The following is an 18,051-nucleotide window of genomic DNA, read 5'->3' as shown; positions in this document are numbered from 1 at the left end:
AAACAGAAGGCTGACATAATTCTTTTACAAGAAACGCACTTTAAAACTGAACATCCCTCCTTGGCCTCGAGAGCATACCCTCAGGCCTTCTACTCCACAACCCCCCAAAAACGTAAAGGTACTGCTATCCTGCTTCATGCCTCACTTCATTACACTATTGAGAACTCTTTTTCGGATCCCAAGGGTCGCTTCAATATTGTTGTCCTACAACTTGGGGACTCCTTTTTAACTATAGCTTCGATTTACTCCCCGAATATGGAGCAGGGCGCCTGCCACAACGATTTCCGTTCCCACCTTGATACACTATTGAAGGGACGGGTGATAATTGGTGGAGACTTTAATGCTGTGCCAGATCTAGTGTGGGACCGTACCCAATCTCGTAACCCTAGCCCATCGACAGTTAGGGAATCCAGACGATTAGCTGACTTCATAACGTCCTCAGGATATTACGACGCATGGAGGGTACTGTACCCGTGTGAACGTTCGTACACTCATTACTCTATTCCCCATGATCTTCACTCTAGACTTGATCTTTTTCTAGTAGACTCTTCCACTGTACAAGGCCTGATTAAGGCCTCGGTCTCCCCTGTAGTGTGGTCAGATCACTTAGCGGTCTCCTTGACTGTTGATTCCTCCCCTACACCCCCCACAACTTTCCGTTTGAGATTGAACTCTGCTCTCCTTCTGAAAAAAGATTATATTGTCCAGACTACTGAAACCCTGAAGGAATTCTTCTCCCTGAATACCACGGACGAGATGTCTCCCGCAATAGTTTGGGAAGCACATAAAGCTACCATCCGGGGGCACTTTATTTCTCTAGCGAAAGCCCAAAACTTGAAGGATCTCCGGGCGGTTGCGGATCTTGAGAACCAAATCAAAGAGCTAACGATCTGACACCAACAGACGCCCAGACGTTCTATATATAGTAAACTCCTGGCTCTCAAAGGCCAATTATACCAAATATTGTCGACCAAAGCCGCTAAAACCATGCGATGGTTACAGCATAGGTTTTACTCTAAGGGTGACAAAGCTGACTCCCTTTTAGCCTCCCGCTTACGCGCTCGCAAACAGAGGAATAGAATCCTCTCGCTGAAAGACCAACGTCACAAGCTGACTTATGACCCGCAGCAAATAGCCCACTGTTTCAAGGAATATTACCAATCCCTGTATAACCTACCCATTCTAGGTGACCCCACTAGTCTGCAAGAGCGCATAGACAACTTCCTCTCTTCCTGCCCCCTGTCGATACTCTCTAAACAACAGATGGACTTACTGAATGAAGAGATATCTGCAGAGGAAGTTGATATCACAATCAAATCATTAAGAAATGCCTCAGCTCCGGGTCCGGATGGACTACCGGCTTTATACTATAAGAAATTTAATGGTACGCTGACCCCGGCCCTGACAATATTGTTCAATGCGATACTAGCTGGTACACCCTTCGATAGCTCCACTACCAGAGCGGAGATAGTTGTCATACCTAAACCTGGACGCGACCCCACGGACTGTAGCAGCTATCGTCCAATATCACTGCTAAATTCTGATCTGAAATTATTTGCGAAAATACTTGCTAACCGGCTTGCGGGGATGATCACTTCCCTGGTCCACCCGGACCAGGTCGGTTTTATCCCAGGCAGACAGGCCTTTGACAACATTAGAAGGGCGATCGATACCCTTCACTTTGCTGACTCTTCTGGAGTCCCCTCCCTGGTGATGGGGTTGGACGCTGAAAAAGCGTTCGACCGCATATCATGGATATATATGGATCGCACCCTTCGGCGCTTTGGTCTGTCGGGCCCTTTCCTCACGGGCATTGAATCCCTCTACGCTTCCCCGTCAGCTTGTGTCCTAGTGAACGGCCTATTATCCCCCCCATTCTCGATTGCGAACGGCACGAGACAGGGCTGTCCTTTGTCACCCTTAATCTTTGCTTTAATGATGGAACCTCTGGCGTCGGGGATCCGCAGCTGCCCGGATATCTCGGGGATCACTGTGGGCTCTTCTCAATTCAAGATCTCCCTATATGCGGATGATATTTTGCTCACTCTCTCGAACCCGCATATCTCCCTCCCAAACCTTTTCAAAATCATACAGGAGTTTGGTGTTATTTCCAATTTCAAAGTCAACGCATCTAAGACAGAGGTATTGGACTTTCACCTACAAACCCCGTTGAAAGCCTCCCTATGTAACAATTTCAAATTTGACTGGAAAAAAACCCGCCTGAAATACCTGGGCGTATATCTCACCAGACATTATTCCCAACTATATGCAGCTAACTACCCTGGGTTGATTCATAGTGTCACTGGCGATCTCCAGAGATGGTCTGGTCAGTTCATTTCCTGGTCTGGCCGAGCCAATGCTCTGAAAATGAATATCCTACCTCGCCTCCTGTATCTCTTTCAGGCACTCCCAGTGCGGATCCCCTCACAAGTGTTCTTAGACTTGCAGAAGAAATTCTCACACTTTTTATGGTCAGGCAAAAGGCCTCGGGTTAGATTCAAGACGCTCTATAACAGGGCCAGGGAGGGTGGACTTGGAGTACCCAATATTAAATTGTACTATTATGCGGCCCATATATCACAGGCCGTTCTCTGGCACTCGCACATATCATCTCGTAGATGGGTTCAATTGGAATCCGAACTTGTTCGTGTGCGCTCCATCTCCACCCTTCTATGGATCCCTCGATCTCACAGACCCCCTGAATATACTGATTTCCAAACTATATCATTCACCATCTCGCTATGGGATAGGCTCACTAAGATCTTTGCTCTATTATCCCCCCCCCCCCGCTCTTGCCCCCCTTTGGGACAACCCACTGTTCGCCGAAGGTCGGACCTCACATACCTTCCAGCACTGGTCGGCTCACGATCTTCTGTTTATCAACGATATTGCATTGTCACGCTCTTTTCCAGCCTTCTCAGATTTACAGAATCGATATGGACTCCCTCCGCAATGCTTCTTCCAATACCTGCAATTACGTAGCTTTCACATAGCATTTCTCCAATCACACAGCTCTTTGTCCCGATCCCCCCTGGAATCATTATGCTTCCTTCGTTCTCCCTCTAAGGGCCTATTGTCATCAATATATCGCCTCATGCTTACTCATAACCTACCCACATTGGCCCCTCATGAAATAGCTTGGGAAGCTGACTTACAGGAGCACATAGAGACAGACACCTGGGAACAGATTAAACAGAACCTGGTTTCCTTTGCGACCTCTATTAGACATAGAGAGAATTCGTTTAAACTATATGTCCGTTGGTACTTAGTTCCGACACGACTGAGTAGAATATACCCTTCCGCATCGGATAGATGTTGGAGGGGCTGCGGATCGGAGGGTACCCTGCTCCATATACTTTGGGACTGTCCCAGGATAGCACCACTCTGGAAGGTCATTCGGAGATTGATTTTGCGAATCATTGGAGTGAACATGCCCTCTTCCCCGTCCTTCTTCCTTTTCCCGAGACCCATCCCCGGAACACCGAAATCCTCTCAAAAGCTCATCTGGCATATCACGACCGCACTGAGATGTAAGATTGCTTTCCACTGGAAATCGCACACAATTCCATCCATTGCGGCTGTGATTGCTGCCGTCTGGGATACTTACCATATGGAGTTCCTCTCTAGTGTGATCGAGAGCAATGCAGTCACCTTTACTGATATTTGGTCCCCATGGCTGGCGTACCACAAATGCCCTCCCCCGTTGACATACGGTTTTTGATATACTTGCTTATTTGATATCATATGTTTGCATTGCTGTACCCCACTCCCTCTCCCTTCCCTCCCATTTTTCCTTCTGTCTTCCCCTTCCCCCATCCTCCTGTACATTGTCTATTGTACTTTGGTAAAAAAATTTCAATAAACAGTACTTACAAAAAAAAAGAAAACTGAAAAGACTTAAGCTGGCAAAAGCACAGCAAAGAACTGTGCGTTCTTCTAAACCACAAATCTCCAAGGAGAGTCCAATTGTGTCGGTTGCGATGCCTGACCTTCCCAACATTGGACTGGAAGAGGTGGCGCCTTCCACCATTTGCACGCCCCCTGCAAGTGCTGGAAGGAGCACCGGTAGTCCAGTTCCTGATAGTCAAATTGAAGATGTCACTGTTGAAGTACACCAGGATGAGGATATGGGTGTTGCTGGCGCTGAGGAGGAAATTGACAAGGAGGATTCTGATGGTGAGGTGGTTTGTTTAAGTCAGGCACCCGGGGAGACACCTGTTGTCCGTGGGACGAATATGGCCATTGACATGTCTGGTCAAATGACATAAAAAAAAATCACCTCTTCGGTGTGGAATTATTTTAACAGCTGTGTCAAGCCGTGTGTTGCCTTTGTCAAGCTGTAATAAGTAGGGGCAGTGCCAGATTAAAGTCCACATGGGCCTGGAGCTGACATTTGTGAAGGGCCTATTGTGTGCCACAGCAGAGGATGTGACTATTGCCATGGGGGTGTGACTAGTTATGTGTGTGTGGGGGATGGGGGGGGGGGGGGGGTGTGGCCTTTGCCATGGAGTGTGACTATCGCCTACCTCGAAAACCTCAGTCTCATTTCTCTGGCTACAAGACACAGACTGCCTATCCCTGAATAGCAGCAGCCAGCAGGTCGTCCCTGATTATTATTATTATCCTTTATTTATATGGTGCCACAAGGGTTCCGCAGTGCCCAATTACAGAGTACATAAACAAATAGGCAAAACAAGCAAACAGTGACTTTCAGTTGAAGACAATATACTGTAGGACAAGTACAGGGTATATAAACATAGCTTCATCAGCAGACGACACTGAAATAAATATCAGGGTGGCAGAGAACTGAGGGATTTGGTGCAGTCGAAGGGAGTATGAAGTAGAAGGTGGTTTAAGTTAGAGAGTAAAAAGCACATGAGGGAAGAGGGCCCTGCTCGTGAGAGCTTACATTCTAAGGGGAGGGGTAGACAGACAGGGGTGACACAGATGGAGTAAACAGTGAGCGTTAAACAGAGGGTTAGGAGATTTGGCTGGGTTTGGTGAAGAAGTGGGTCTTGAGAGCCCATTTGAAGTTTTGTAGAGAGGTGGAGAGTCTGAGGGGGAGTGGTAGAGAATTCCAAAGAAAGGGAGCAGCATGTGAGAAATCTTGGAGGTAGGAGTGGGAGGAAGTAACCAGCAGGTAGGAGAGGTGGCATGCATTATACTAAGCTTTCATTCCCACATATTATACACAGATACCTCTCCACCTACAGAGCTCACTACCTAACACATGTATCACACAGATACTGGGCGCTTGTCCGCAGATCTCACAATCTTACACATATATCTCACAGATACTGAGCCTTCAACATCCCCAGAGCTTACAATCAAATACTGTACAGGTCATCACACATACCTAGTAATATCACTCAGGATTTACAATCTAACACATGTCCCATAAACCTTCTAAACTTTTGTCCATTGGTTTACAATCTTATCTAACAGCAGCATAATCCAAGGTCTCACTGATATTTGTATCTTGTTTTAAGAGCTGACAATCATATGTTGCTCTCTCCCCAACTAGAGCTTGTTATTCCACTACACAGGTACCATCAGAGAGACCTCACCTACAACTTGCCACCTAGTACGTATCACACATCCCCAAAATCAGATAATATGATGCAAAATTCCAATTTAAGTGTGCAGGTTCCTTGCCCACAGAGCTTGCAATCGCAGAGATTGCCTTCTCACCTGGGAGGGGCAGGGAGATGAGACAGGGGCCAAAGCAGTGGCTCCGTGCTCTCCCAAAACTCTTCTCTGCTGCTGGAGCAGGGGCCTGAGACGTCAGAGCTCCTTCCCACTGCACCAGGGCTGAGACTTTTAGTTTGACTGCATAGCTCAGGCTCTCGCCTGATAACAAGCAGCCCTGTCACAATCATGCGGGCCGCCTTCACAGAGCTGAGGGTAAGCACAGCTCAACTGCCCCTGGTGCACTGGTGGTGAGGCAGCGCTTGGTGTGGAATCACACTTCATGAGGAGGAGCCAGGTGACTGTGAGGCGCATGGAGGGCGTATGAAGCCTTCTACTGCAACCACCAATTTTAACAGAGTTGCCGGCATTCGAAGAACCCCGTGCGAGGTTAATTTTTGCTGGATGGCAGGGGGAGAGATTAGTTGCAGTGCGAGTGAGCGGGACCTCGAGTGCCCGCTGGCAGCTGGATTTTTTTTCCTCCTGTCTCCAGCAGGGGTTGAAGCTACATCTGCCCCATTATTAATCCAACCCTAGCTGGCACCCTGTACACACTGTAGCTGTGCTGCGAGCATCAGTGTAGACGGACGCATCTGTATGTATGGGGTCATTCCGAGTTGATCGCACGCTGCTGATTTTCGCAGCGCAGCGATCAGGGTACTACTGCGCATGCATATGCACCGCAATGTGCATGCGTGTCGTACGGGTACAAACAGCATCGTTGCTGGGCAATGCTTCTAGCGACTAATCCATTCGCACGGGTGATCGCAAGGAGATTGACAGGAAGAGGGCGTTTATGGGTGTCAACTGACCATTTTCTGGGAGTGGTAGGGAAAACGCAGGCGTGTCCAGGCATTTGCAGGGCGGGCGTCTGACATTAATTCCGGTACCAGACAGGCTGAAGTGATTGCAGCGGCTGAGTAAGTTCAGACCTACTCTGAAACGGCAAAAAACGTTTTTGTCCCGCTCGGCTGCACATGCGATCGCACACTTGCAAAGCGAAAATACACTCCCCAGTGGGCGGCGACTATGCGTTTGCACGGCTGCAAAAAGTAGCTAGCGAGCGATCAACTCGGAATGAGGGCCATAGAACAGTAATGCATACACATAGTATACATAGAAAATAATGTATATACATATATATATATATATATATACTGACAAAGCCTAATATTTATCCTATTTAAAACACTCTAAAAGGTTACAGAACACAGTACGCAATTGGCGTATGGAATACCGTAGGAGTACGCACGTAGCGTAACAAACGCTTAGCCGTGGACGAGACGCACGAGCGGCACGTTCGCTCACGGCTTAAAGTGTAAAGGCTAGCACGCTATAGGCTGCCGACTAACGTAATGATACGCTACCAGCGTAGCGGACGCTCGAGACCACGAGGAGATCACAAGCGGCGCTGACGCTCACAGAGTTAAACCTTTGTAACAATATCATAAACAATGTACTTATACTGTAAACCTTTGTGCAGTGATAAGGTGTAAATGCAACACAGTGTAACCTTGTTAGTTTACAAGCTGTATGAGCGTATGTGATGCTCAGAGAACACTTTAGCAATATAATAAACACTCAAATACCGGTCTAAGGTTCTAACACCTTTAAGGGAGAGAATGAACGTTCAATCGCAAAAGAATACACAATACAAGTTATACACTACCAAACTAACATAAAATACCTAACCGAGTTACTACACGTTAAAATACAACAAAGACACAATTACATTTAAGGGGAAAGAGAGAGAGAAATGGCTTACAACAAATAGGAGATAAATATGGTTGCAGAGAACTTACGCACAAGGGGAAACAATCGCAAGCGCCTTTCTGGATATCCAGCTCCCGATTATCAGTGATGAGAACCGTTTGAGAAGAGTAGAGAGCTGGCCCAGATCGGCTTGTCTTTATATACACTAACACACAGTACAGTACAATGGTCCCTACATTCTTATTGTTCATTGGACACAGGAATTCGTCTCCGCATTATAACAAAAGGTCATAGGTTGGTTCATACAGCTGGGCTGTGACTATTCCAAACTGCTCAGGTGGGAGGGAAACTGGGTTTCCCGCCGCATGGGTAATTAAGTGCAAATATAGTAAATGTCCATAAACTTCTTATGTCCATAACTATACGCACGAGCGAGTAATCCGCTTCAAACCAACACCGGAATATTGCTAATTATATTCTCTACCGATGGATACTAAACACCACTGTGTAACCCCTGTCTGACCCTTCGTATCAAACAAAGAGGGATCTTATGTCCCCGAACATGCTACATTAACTAAACTTTCAGATTCTATCAAAGGGACCATAATCTACAAAATACATTATATGAATAAAATATGTTACGATTGAGTCGCCCGCTAGACGCACACAAACTCTACCGTAAATGCGCATACTGTGCGCATGCGGGTGCACGCAAAAGCGAGTATACGCACGCACGGGAGGGCTCATGCACGCGCAGCAGGCACTCGCATGAGGTGCATATATGGCAATGTGTGGCGTGATATTTTTCTGACTTTGACAATACACACACACACAACTATACATACCGGCGTTCAGGATATCGGCATTTGGAATGCTGATGCCGGAATACCAACATTGGTCAGAATGCTGGTGCGGGATCCCCACATGGATAAAAATGCCGGCACTGGAATCCCGACTTCTGCCTCCCGAACGTAAGTGTACTGTGGTAGGAGATGGAGGGGAAAGGTTTAGGCTGTGGGAGGGTTAGTATTAGGCTGCGGGAAGAGGGTTAGTTGTAGGGAGGGGGGGTTAGGCACCACGGGAAGGGTTAGGCTGCGGGGGTGGAAAGGTTAGCTTTAGGCTACAGGTGTGTGGGGGGGTTAGGTTTAGGTATCATATATATAGCGCAATGGTGTCCGTCACTCCAATATTCAAGCAGCTAGTCCCGGTGCCCGAATCATAAGAATAAATAGGGATGTAAAGAAACGGCACTCAGGAGGTCAAATAGTTTAAATATGGTCTACGTTTCTGAGACCTTTAATCTCCGTCGTCCAGTGCCAGATTAAGGTCCACATGGGCCTGGAGCTGAAACTGCTGAAGGGCCTATTGTGTTCCACCACAGGGGTGTGACCAGTGCTGTGGCGGTGTGACCAGTGCTGTGGCGGTGTGACTAGTGATGTGGGGGTGTGACCAGTGCTGTGGCGGTGTGACTAGTGATGTGGGGGTGTGACCAGTGCTGTGGCGGTGTGACTAGTGATGTGGGGGTGTGACCTGTGCTGTGGCGGTGTGACTAGTGATGTAGGGGTGTGACCAGTGCTGTGGCGGTGTGACTAGTGATGTGGGGGTGTGACCTGTGCTGTGGCGGTGTGACTAGTGATGTGGGGGTGTGACCTGTGCTGTGGCGGTGTGACTAGTGATGTGGGGGTGTGACCAGTGCTGTGGCGGTGTGACTAGTGATGTGGGGGTGTGGCCTGTGCTGTGGCAGTGTGACTAGTGATGTGGGGGTGTGACCAGTGCTGTGGCTGTGTGACTAGTGATGTGGGGGTGTGACCAGTGCTGTGGCTGTGTGACTAGTGATGTAGGGGTGTGACCAGTGCTGTGGCGGTGTGACTAGTGATGTGGGGGTGTGACCTGTGCTGTGGCGGTGTGACTAGTGATGTGGGGGTGTGACCTGTGCTGTGGCGGTGTGACTAGTGATGTGGGGGTGTGACCTGTGCTGTGGCGGTGTGACTAGTGATGTGGGGGTGTGACCAGTGCTGTGGCGGTGTGACTAGTGATGTGGGGGTGTGACCTGTGCTGTGGCGGTGTGACTAGTGATGTGGGGGTGTGACCTGTGCTGTGGCGGTGTGACTAGTGATGTGGGGGTGTGACCTGTGCTGTGGCGGTGTGACTAGTGATGTGGGGGTGTGACCTGTGCTGTGGCGGTGTGACTAGTGATGTGGGGGTGTGACCTGTGCTGTGGCGGTGTGACTAGTGATGTGGGGGTGTGACCTGTGCTGTGGCGGTGTGACTAGTGATGTGGGGGTGTGACCTGTGCTGTGGCGGTGTGACTAGTGATGTGGGGGTGTGACCTGTGCTGTGGCGGTGTGACTAGTGATGTGGGGGTGTGATCTGTGCTGTGGCGGTGTGACCAGTGCTGTGGCGGTGTGACTAGTGATGTGGGGGTGTGACCTGTGCTGTGGCGGTGTGACTAGTGATGTGGGGGTGTGACCTGTGCTGTGGCGGTGTGACTAGTGATGTGGGGGTGTGATCTGTGCTGTGGCGGTGTGACTAGTGATGTGGGTGTGTGACCTGTGCTGTGGCGGAGTGACTAGTGATGTGGGGGTGTGACCTGTGCTGTGGCGGAGTGACTAGTGATGTGGGGGTGTGACCTGTGCTGTGGCGGTGTGACTAGTGATGTGGGGGTGTGACCTGTGCTGTGGCGGTGTGACTAGTGATGTGGGGGTGTGACCAGTGCTGTGGCGGTGTGACTAGTGATGTGGGGGTGTGACTAGTGCTGTGGCGGTGTGACTAGTGATGTGGGGGTGTGACCTGTGCTGTGGCAGGGTGACTAGTGATGTGGGGGTGTGACTAGTGCTGTGGCGGTGTGACTAGTGATGTAGGGGTGTGACCTGTGCTGTGGCGGTGTGACTACTGATGTGGGGGTGTGACTAGTGCTGTGGCGGTGTGACTAGTGATGTGGGGGTGTGACCTGTGCTGTGGCGGTGTGACTAGTGATGTGGAGGTGTGACCTGTGCTGTGGCGGTGTGACTAGTGATGTGGGGTGTGACCTGTGCTGTGGCGGTGTGACTAGTGATGTGGGGGTGTGACTAGTGATGTGGGGGTGTGACTAGTGATGTGGGGGTGTGACCTGTGATGTGGAGGTGTGACTAGTGATGTAGGGGTGTGACCAGTGCTGTGGCGGTGTGACTAGTGATGTGGGGGTGTGACCTGTGCTGTGGCGGTGTGACTAGTGATGTGGGGGTGTGACCTGTGCTGTGGCGGTGTGACTAGTGATGTGGGGGTGTGACCTGTGCTGTGGCGGTGTGACTAGTGATGTGGGGGTGTGACCTGTGCTGTGGCGAAGTGACTAGTGATGTGGGGGTGTGACCTGTGCTGTGGCGGTTGACTAGTGATGTGGGGGTGTGACCTGTGCTGTGACGGTGTGACTAGTGATGTGGGGATGTGACCAGTGCTGTGGCGGTGTGACTAGTGATGTGGGGGTGTGACTAGTGCTGTGGCGGTGTGACTAGTGATGTGGGGGTGTGACCTGTGCTGTGGCGGTGTGACTAGTGATGTGGGGGTGTGACTAGTGCTGTGGCGGTGTGACTAGTGATGTAGGGGTGTGACCTGTGCTGTGGCGGTGTGACTAGTGATGTGGGGGTGTGACCTGTGCTGTGGCGGTGTGACTAGTGATGTGGGGGTGTGACCTGTGCTGTGGCGGTGTGACTAGTGATGTGGGGGTGTGACTTGTGCTGTGGCGGTGTGACTAGTGATGTGGGGGTGTGACCAGTGCTGTGGCGGTGTGACTAGTGATGTGGGGGTGTGACCAGTGCTGTGGCGGTGTGACTAGTGATGTAGGGGTGTGACCAGTGCTGTGGCGGTGTGACTAGTGATGTGGGGGTGTGACCTGTGCTGTGGCGGTGTGACTAGTGATGTGGGGTGTGACCTGTGCTGTGGCGGTGTGACTAGTGATGTGGGGGTGTGACTAGTGATGTGGGGGTGTGACTAGTGATGTGGGGGTGTGACCTGTGATGTGGCGGTGTGACTAGTGATGTAGGGGTGTGACCAGTGCTGTGGCGGTGTGACTAGTGATGTGGGGGTGTGACCTGTGCTGTGGCGGTGTGACTAGTGATGTGGGGGTGTGACCAGTGCTGTGGCGGTGTGACTAGTGATGTGGGGGTGTGACCTGTGCTGTGGCGGTGTGACTAGTGATGTGGGGGTGTGACCTGTGCTGTGGCGGAGTGACTAGTGATGTGGGGGTGTGACCAGTGCTGTGGCGGTGTGACTAGTGATGTGGGGGTGTGACCTGTGCTGTGGCGGTGTGACTAGTGATGTGGTGGTGTGACCTGTGCTGTGGCGGTGTGACTAGTGATGTGGGGGTGTGACCTGTGCTGTGGCGGTGTGACTAGTGATGTGGGGGTGTGACTAGTGATGTGGGGGTGTGACTAGTGATGTGGGGGTGTGACCTGTGATGTGGCGGTGTGACTAGTGATGTAGGGGTGTGACCTGTGCTGTGGCGGTGTGACTAGTGATGTGGGGGTGTGACCAGTGCTGTGGCGGTGTGACTAGTGATGTGGGGGTGTGACCTGTGCTGTGGCGGTGTGACTAGTGATGTGGGGGTGTGACTAGTGATGTGGGGGGGTGACTAGTGATGTGGGGGTGTGACCTGTGATGTGGCGGTGTGACTAGTGATGTAGGGGTGTGACCAGTGCTGTGGCGGTGTGACTAGTGATGTGGGGGTGTGACCTGTGCTGTGGCGGTGTGACTAGTGATGTGGGGGTGTGACCAGTGCTGTGGCGGTGTGACTAGTGATGTGGGGGTGTGACCTGTGCTGTGGCGGTGTGACTAGTGATGTGGGGGTGTGACCTGTGCTGTGGCGGAGTGACTAGTGATGTGGGGGTGTGACCTGTGCTGTGGCGGTGTGACTAGTGATGTGGGGGTGTGACCTGTGCTGTGGCGGTGTGACTAGTGATGTGGGGGTGTGACCAGTGCTGTGGCGGTGTGACTAGTGATGTGGGGGTGTGACTAGTGCTGTGGCGGTGTGACTAGTGATGTGGGGGTGTGACCTGTGCTGTGGCGGTGTGACTAGTGATGTGGGGGTGTGACTAGTGCTGTGGCGGTGTGACTAGTGATGTAGGGGTGTGACCTGTGCTGTGGCGGTGTGACTAGTGATGTGGGGGTGTGACCTGTGCTGTGGCGGTGTGACTAGTGATGTGGGGGTGTGACCTGTGCTGTGGCGGTGTGACTAGTGATGTGGGGTGTGACCTGTGCTGTGGCGGTGTGACTAGTGATGTGGGGGTGTGACTAGTGATGTGGGGGTGTGACTAGTGATGTGGGGGTGTGACCTGTGATGTGGCGGTGTGACTAGTGATGTAGGGGTGTGACCAGTGCTGTGGCGGTGTGACTAGTGATGTGGGGGTGTGACCTGTGCTGTGGCGGTGTGACTAGTGATGTGGGGGTGTGACCAGTGCTGTGGCGGTGTGACTAGTGATGTGGGGGTGTGACCTGTGTTGTGGCGGTGTGACTAGTGATGTTGGGGTGTGACCTGTGCTGTGGCGGAGTGACTAGTGATGTGGGGGTGTGGCCTGTGCTGTGGCGGTGTGACTAGTGATGTGGGGGTGTGACCAGTGCTGTGGCTGTGTGACTAGTGATGTGGGGGTGTGACCTGTGCTGTGGCGGTGTGACTAGTGATGTGGGGGTGTGACCAGTGCTGTGGCTGTGTGACTAGTGATGTGGTGGTGTGACCTGTGCTGTGGCGGTGTGACTAGTGATGTGGGGGTGTGGCCTGTGCTGTGGCGGTGTGACTAGTGATGTGGGGGTGTGACCAGTGCTGTGGCTGTGTGACTAGTGATGTGGGGGTGTGACCTGTGCTGTGGCGGTGTGACTAGTGATGTGGGGGTGTGACCTGTGCTGTGGCGGTGTGACTAGTGATGAGGGGGTGTGACCAGTGCTGTGGCGGTGTGACTAGTGATGTGGGGGTGTGACCTGTGCTGTGGCGGTGTGACTAGTGATGTAGGGGTGTGACCAGTGCTGTGGCGGTGTGACTAGTGATGTGGGGGTGTGACCTGTGCTGTGGCTGTGTGACTAGTGATGTGGGGGTGTGACCTGTGCTGTGGCGGTGTGACTAGTGATGTGGGGGTGTGACCTGTGCTGTGGCGGTGTGACTAGTGATGTGGGGGTGTGACCAGTGCTGTGGCGGTGTGACTAGTGATGTGGGGGTGTGACCAGTGCTGTGGCGGTGTGACTAGTGATGTGGGGGTGTGACCTGTGCTGTGGCGGTGTGACTAGTGATGTGGGGGTGTGACCTGTGCTGTGGCGGTGTGACTAGTGATGTGGGGGTGTGACCTGTGCTGTGGCGGTGTGACTAGTGATGTGGGGGTGTGATCTGTGCTGTGGCGGTGTGACTAGTGATGTGGGGGTGTGACCTGTGCTGTGGCGGTGTGACTAGTGATGTGGGGGTGTGACCAGTGCTGTGGCGGTGTGACTAGTGATGTGGGGGTGTGACCTGTGCTGTGGCGGTGTGACTAGTGATGTGGGGGTGTGACCTGTGCTGTGGCGGTGTGACTAGTGATGTGGGGGTGTGACTTGTGCTGTGGCGGTGTGACTAGTGATGTGGGGGTGTGACCAGTGCTGTGGCGGTGTGACTAGTGATGTGGGGGTGTGACCAGTGCTGTGGCGGTGTGACTAGTGATGTAGGGGTGTGACCAGTGCTGTGGCGGTGTGACTAGTGATGTGGGGGTGTGACCTGTGCTGTGGCGGTGTGACTAGTGATGTAGGGGTGTGATCAGTGATGTGGCGGTGTGACTAGTGATGTGGGGGTGTGACCTGTGCTGTGGCGGTGTGACTAGTGATGTGGGGGTGTGACCTGTGCTGTGGCGGTGTGACTAGTGATGTGGGGGTGTGACCTGTGCTGTGGCGGTGTGACTAGTGATGTGGGGGTGTGACCTGTGCTGTGGCGGTGTGACTAGTGATGTGGGGGTGTGACCTGTGCTGTGGCGGTGTGACTAGTGATGTGGGGGTGTGATCTATGCTGTGGCGGTGTGACTAGTGATGTGGGGGTGTGACCTGTGCTGTGGCGGTGTGACTAGTGATGTGGGGGTGTGACCTGTGCTGTGGCGGTGTGACTAGTGATGTGGGGGTGTGATCTGTGCTGTGGCGGTGTGACTAGTGATGTGGGGGTGTGACCTGTGCTGTGGCGGTGTGACTAGTGATGTGGGGGTGTGACCTGTGCTGTGGCGGTGTGACTAGTGATGTGGGGGTGTGACCTGTGCTGTGGCGGTGTGACTAGTGATGTGGGGGTGTGACCTGTGCTGTGGCGGTGTGACTAGTGATGTGGGGGTGTGACCAGTGCTGTGGCGGTGTGACTAGTGATGTGGGGGTGTGACCTGTGCTGTGGCGGTGTGACTAGTGATGTGGGGGTGTGACTAGTGCTGTGGCGGTGTGACTAGTGATGTGGGGGTGTGACCTGTGCTGTGGCGGTGTGACTAGTGATGTGGGGGGTGTGACCAGTGCTGTGGCGGTGTGACTAGTGATGTAGGGGTGTGACCAGTGCTGTGGCGGTGTGACTAGTGATGTGGGGGTGTGACCTGTGCTGTGGCGGTGTGACTAGTGATGTAGGGGTGTGACCAGTGCTGTGGCGGTGTGACTAGTGATGTGGGGGTGTGACCTGTGCTGTGGCGGTGTGACTAGTGATGTGGGGGTGTGACCAGTGCTGTGGCGGTGTGACTAGTGATGTGGGGATGTGACCTGTGCTGTGGCGGTGTGACTAGTGATGTGGGGGTGTGACCTGTGCTGTGGCGGAGTGACTAGTGATGTGGGGGTGTGACCTGTGCTGTGGCGGTGTGACTAGTGATGTGGGGGTGTGACCTGTGCTGTGGCGGTGTGACTAGTGATGTGGGGGTGTGACCAGTGCTGTGGTGGTGTGACTAGTGATGTGGGGGTGAGACTAGTGCTGTGGCGGTGTGACTAGTGATGTGGGGGTGTGACCTGTGCTGTGGCGGTGTGACTAGTGATGTGGGGGTGTGACTAGTGCTGTGGCGGTGTGACTAGTGATGTAGGGGTGTGACCTGTGCTGTGGCGGTGTGACTAGTGATGTGGGGGTGTGACCTGTGCTGTGGCGGTGTGACTAGTGATGTGGGGGTGTGACCTGTGCTGTGGCGGTGTGACTAGTGATGTGGGGTGTGACCTGTGCTGTGGCGGTGTGACTAGTGATGTGGGGGTGTGACTAGTGATGTGGGGGTGTGACTAGTGATGTGGGGGTGTGACCTGTGATGTGGCGGTGTGACTAGTGATGTAGGGGTGTGACCAGTGCTGTGGCGGTGTGACTAGTGATGTGGGGGTGTGACCTGTGCTGTGGCGGTGTGACTAGTGATGTGGGGGTGTGACCAGTGCTGTGGCGGTGTGACTAGTGATGTGGGGGTGTGACCTGTGTTGTGGCGGTGTGACTAGTGATGTTGGGGTGTGACCTGTGCTGTGGCGGAGTGACTAGTGATGTGGGGGTGTGGCCTGTGCTGTGGCGGTGTGACTAGTGATGTGGGGGTGTGACCAGTGCTGTGGCTGTGTGACTAGTGATGTGGGGGTGTGACCTGTGCTGTGGCGGTGTGACTAGTGATGTGGTGGTGTGACCTGTGCTGTGGCGGTGTGACTAGTGATGTGGGGGTGTGGCCTGTGCTGTGGCGGTGTGACTAGTGATGTGGGGGTGTGACCAGTGCTGTGGCTGTGTGACTAGTGATGTGGGGGTGTGACCTGTGCTGTGGCGGTGTGACTAGTGATGTGGGGGTGTGACCTGTGCTGTGGCGGTGTGACTAGTGATGAGGGGGTGTGACCAGTGCTGTGGCGGTGTGACTAGTGATGTGGGGGTGTGACCTGTGCTGTGGCGGTGTGACTAGTGATGTAGGGGTGTGACCAGTGCTGTGGCGGTGTGACTAGTGATGTGGGGGTGTGACCTGTGCTGTGGCTGTGTGACTAGTGATGTGGGGGTGTGACCTGTGCTGTGGCGGTGTGACTAGTGATGTGGGGGTGTGACCTGTGCTGTGGCGGTGTGACTAGTGATGTGGGGGTGTGATCTGTGCTGTGGCGGTGTGACTAGTGATGTGGGGGTGTGACCTGTGCTGTGGCGGTGTGACTAGTGATGTGGGGGTGTGACCTGTGCTGTGGCGGTGTGACTAGTGATGTGGGGGTGTGACCTGTGCTGTGGCGGTGTGACTAGTGATGTGGGGGTGTGACCTGTGCTGTGGCGGTGTGACTAGTGATGTGGGGGGGTGACCTGTGCTGTGGCGGTGTGACTAGTGATGTGGGGGTGTGACCTGTGCTGTGGCGATGTGATTAGTGATGTGGGGGTGTGACTAGTGCTGTGGCGGTGTGACTAGTGATGTGGGGGTGTGACCTGTGCTGTGGCGGTGTGACTAGTGATGTGGGGGTGTGACTAGTGCTGTGGCGGTGTGACTAGTGATGTGGGGGTGTGACCTGTGCTGTGGCGGTGTGACTAGTGATGTGGGGGTGTGACCAGTGCTGTGGCGGTGTGACTAGTGATGTAGGGGTGTGACCAGTGCTGTGGCGGTGTGACTAGTGATGTGGGGGTGTGACCTGTGCTGTGGCGGTGTGACTAGTGATGTAGGGGTGTGACCAGTGCTGTGGCGGTGTGACTAGTGATGTGGGGGTGTTACCTGTGCTGTGGCGGTGTGACTAGTGATGTGGGGGTGTGACCTGTGCTGTGGCGGTGTGACTAGTGATGTGGGGGTGTGACCTGTGCTGTGGCGGTGTGACTAGTGATGTGGGGGTGTGACCTGTGCTGTGGCGGTGTGACTAGTGATGTGGAAGTGTGATCTGTGCTGTGGCGGTGTGACTAGTGATGTGGGGGTGTGACCTGTGCTGTGGCGGTGTGACTAGTAATGTGGGGGTGTGACCAGTGCTGTGGCGGTGTGACTAGTGATGTGGGGGTGTGACCTGTGCTGTGGCGGTGTGACTAGTGATGTGGGGGTGTGATCTGTGCTGTGGCGGTGTGACTAGTGATGTGGGGGTGTGACCTGTGCTGTGGCGGTGTGACTAGTGATGTGGGGGTGTGACCTGTGCTGTGGCGGTGTGACTAGTGATGTGGGGGTGTGACCTGTGCTGTGGCGGTGTGACTAGTGATGTGGGGGTGTGACCAGTGCTGTGGCGGTGTGACTAGTGATGTGGGGGTGTGACCTGTGCTGTGGCGGTGTGACTAGTGATGTGGGGGTGTGACCTGTGCTGTGGCGGTGTGACTAGTGATGTAGGGGTGTGACCTGTGCTGTGGCGGTGTGATTATTGATGTGGGGGTGTGATCTGTGCTGTGGCGGTGTGACTAGTGATGTGGGGGTGTGACCTGTGCTGTGGCGGAGTGACTAGTGATGTGGGGGTGTGACCTGTGCTGTGGCGGTGTGACTAGTGATGTGGGGGTGTGACCAGTGCTGTGGCGGTGTGACTAGTGATGTGGGGGTGTGACCTGTGCTGTGGCGGTGTGACTAGTGATGTAGGGGTGTGACTAGTGCTGTGGCGGTGTGACTAGTGATGTAGGGGTGTGACCTGTGCTGTGGTGGTGTGACTAGTGATGTGGGGGTGTGACTAGTGCTGTGGCGGTGTGACTAGTGATGTGGGGGTGTGACCTGTGCTGTGGCGGTGTGACTAGTGATGTGGGGGTGTGACCTGTGCTGTGGCGGTGTGACTAGT

At 53.3% G+C, this 18,051-nt stretch overlaps 1 long non-coding RNA gene across 1 annotated transcript in view; it reads right to left on the bottom strand.

The window, feature by feature from the left end:
- LOC134948532 (uncharacterized) overlaps window positions 1–18,051 on the bottom strand; it is a 175,978-nt gene that overhangs the window by 39,179 nt on the left and 118,748 nt on the right. Inside the window, exon 2 of the long non-coding RNA XR_010182969.1 lies at window positions 8,247–8,381. This is a non-coding gene — a long non-coding RNA (uncharacterized LOC134948532). The remainder of the gene's footprint in view (window positions 1–8,246; window positions 8,382–18,051) is intronic.

The sequence above is a fragment of the Pseudophryne corroboree genome, chromosome 8, assembly GCF_028390025.1.
Source record: "Pseudophryne corroboree isolate aPseCor3 chromosome 8, aPseCor3.hap2, whole genome shotgun sequence".
Lineage (NCBI taxonomy): Eukaryota > Metazoa > Chordata > Amphibia > Anura > Myobatrachidae > Pseudophryne > Pseudophryne corroboree.
This window is presented reverse-complemented; position numbering and strand designations above follow the sequence as displayed.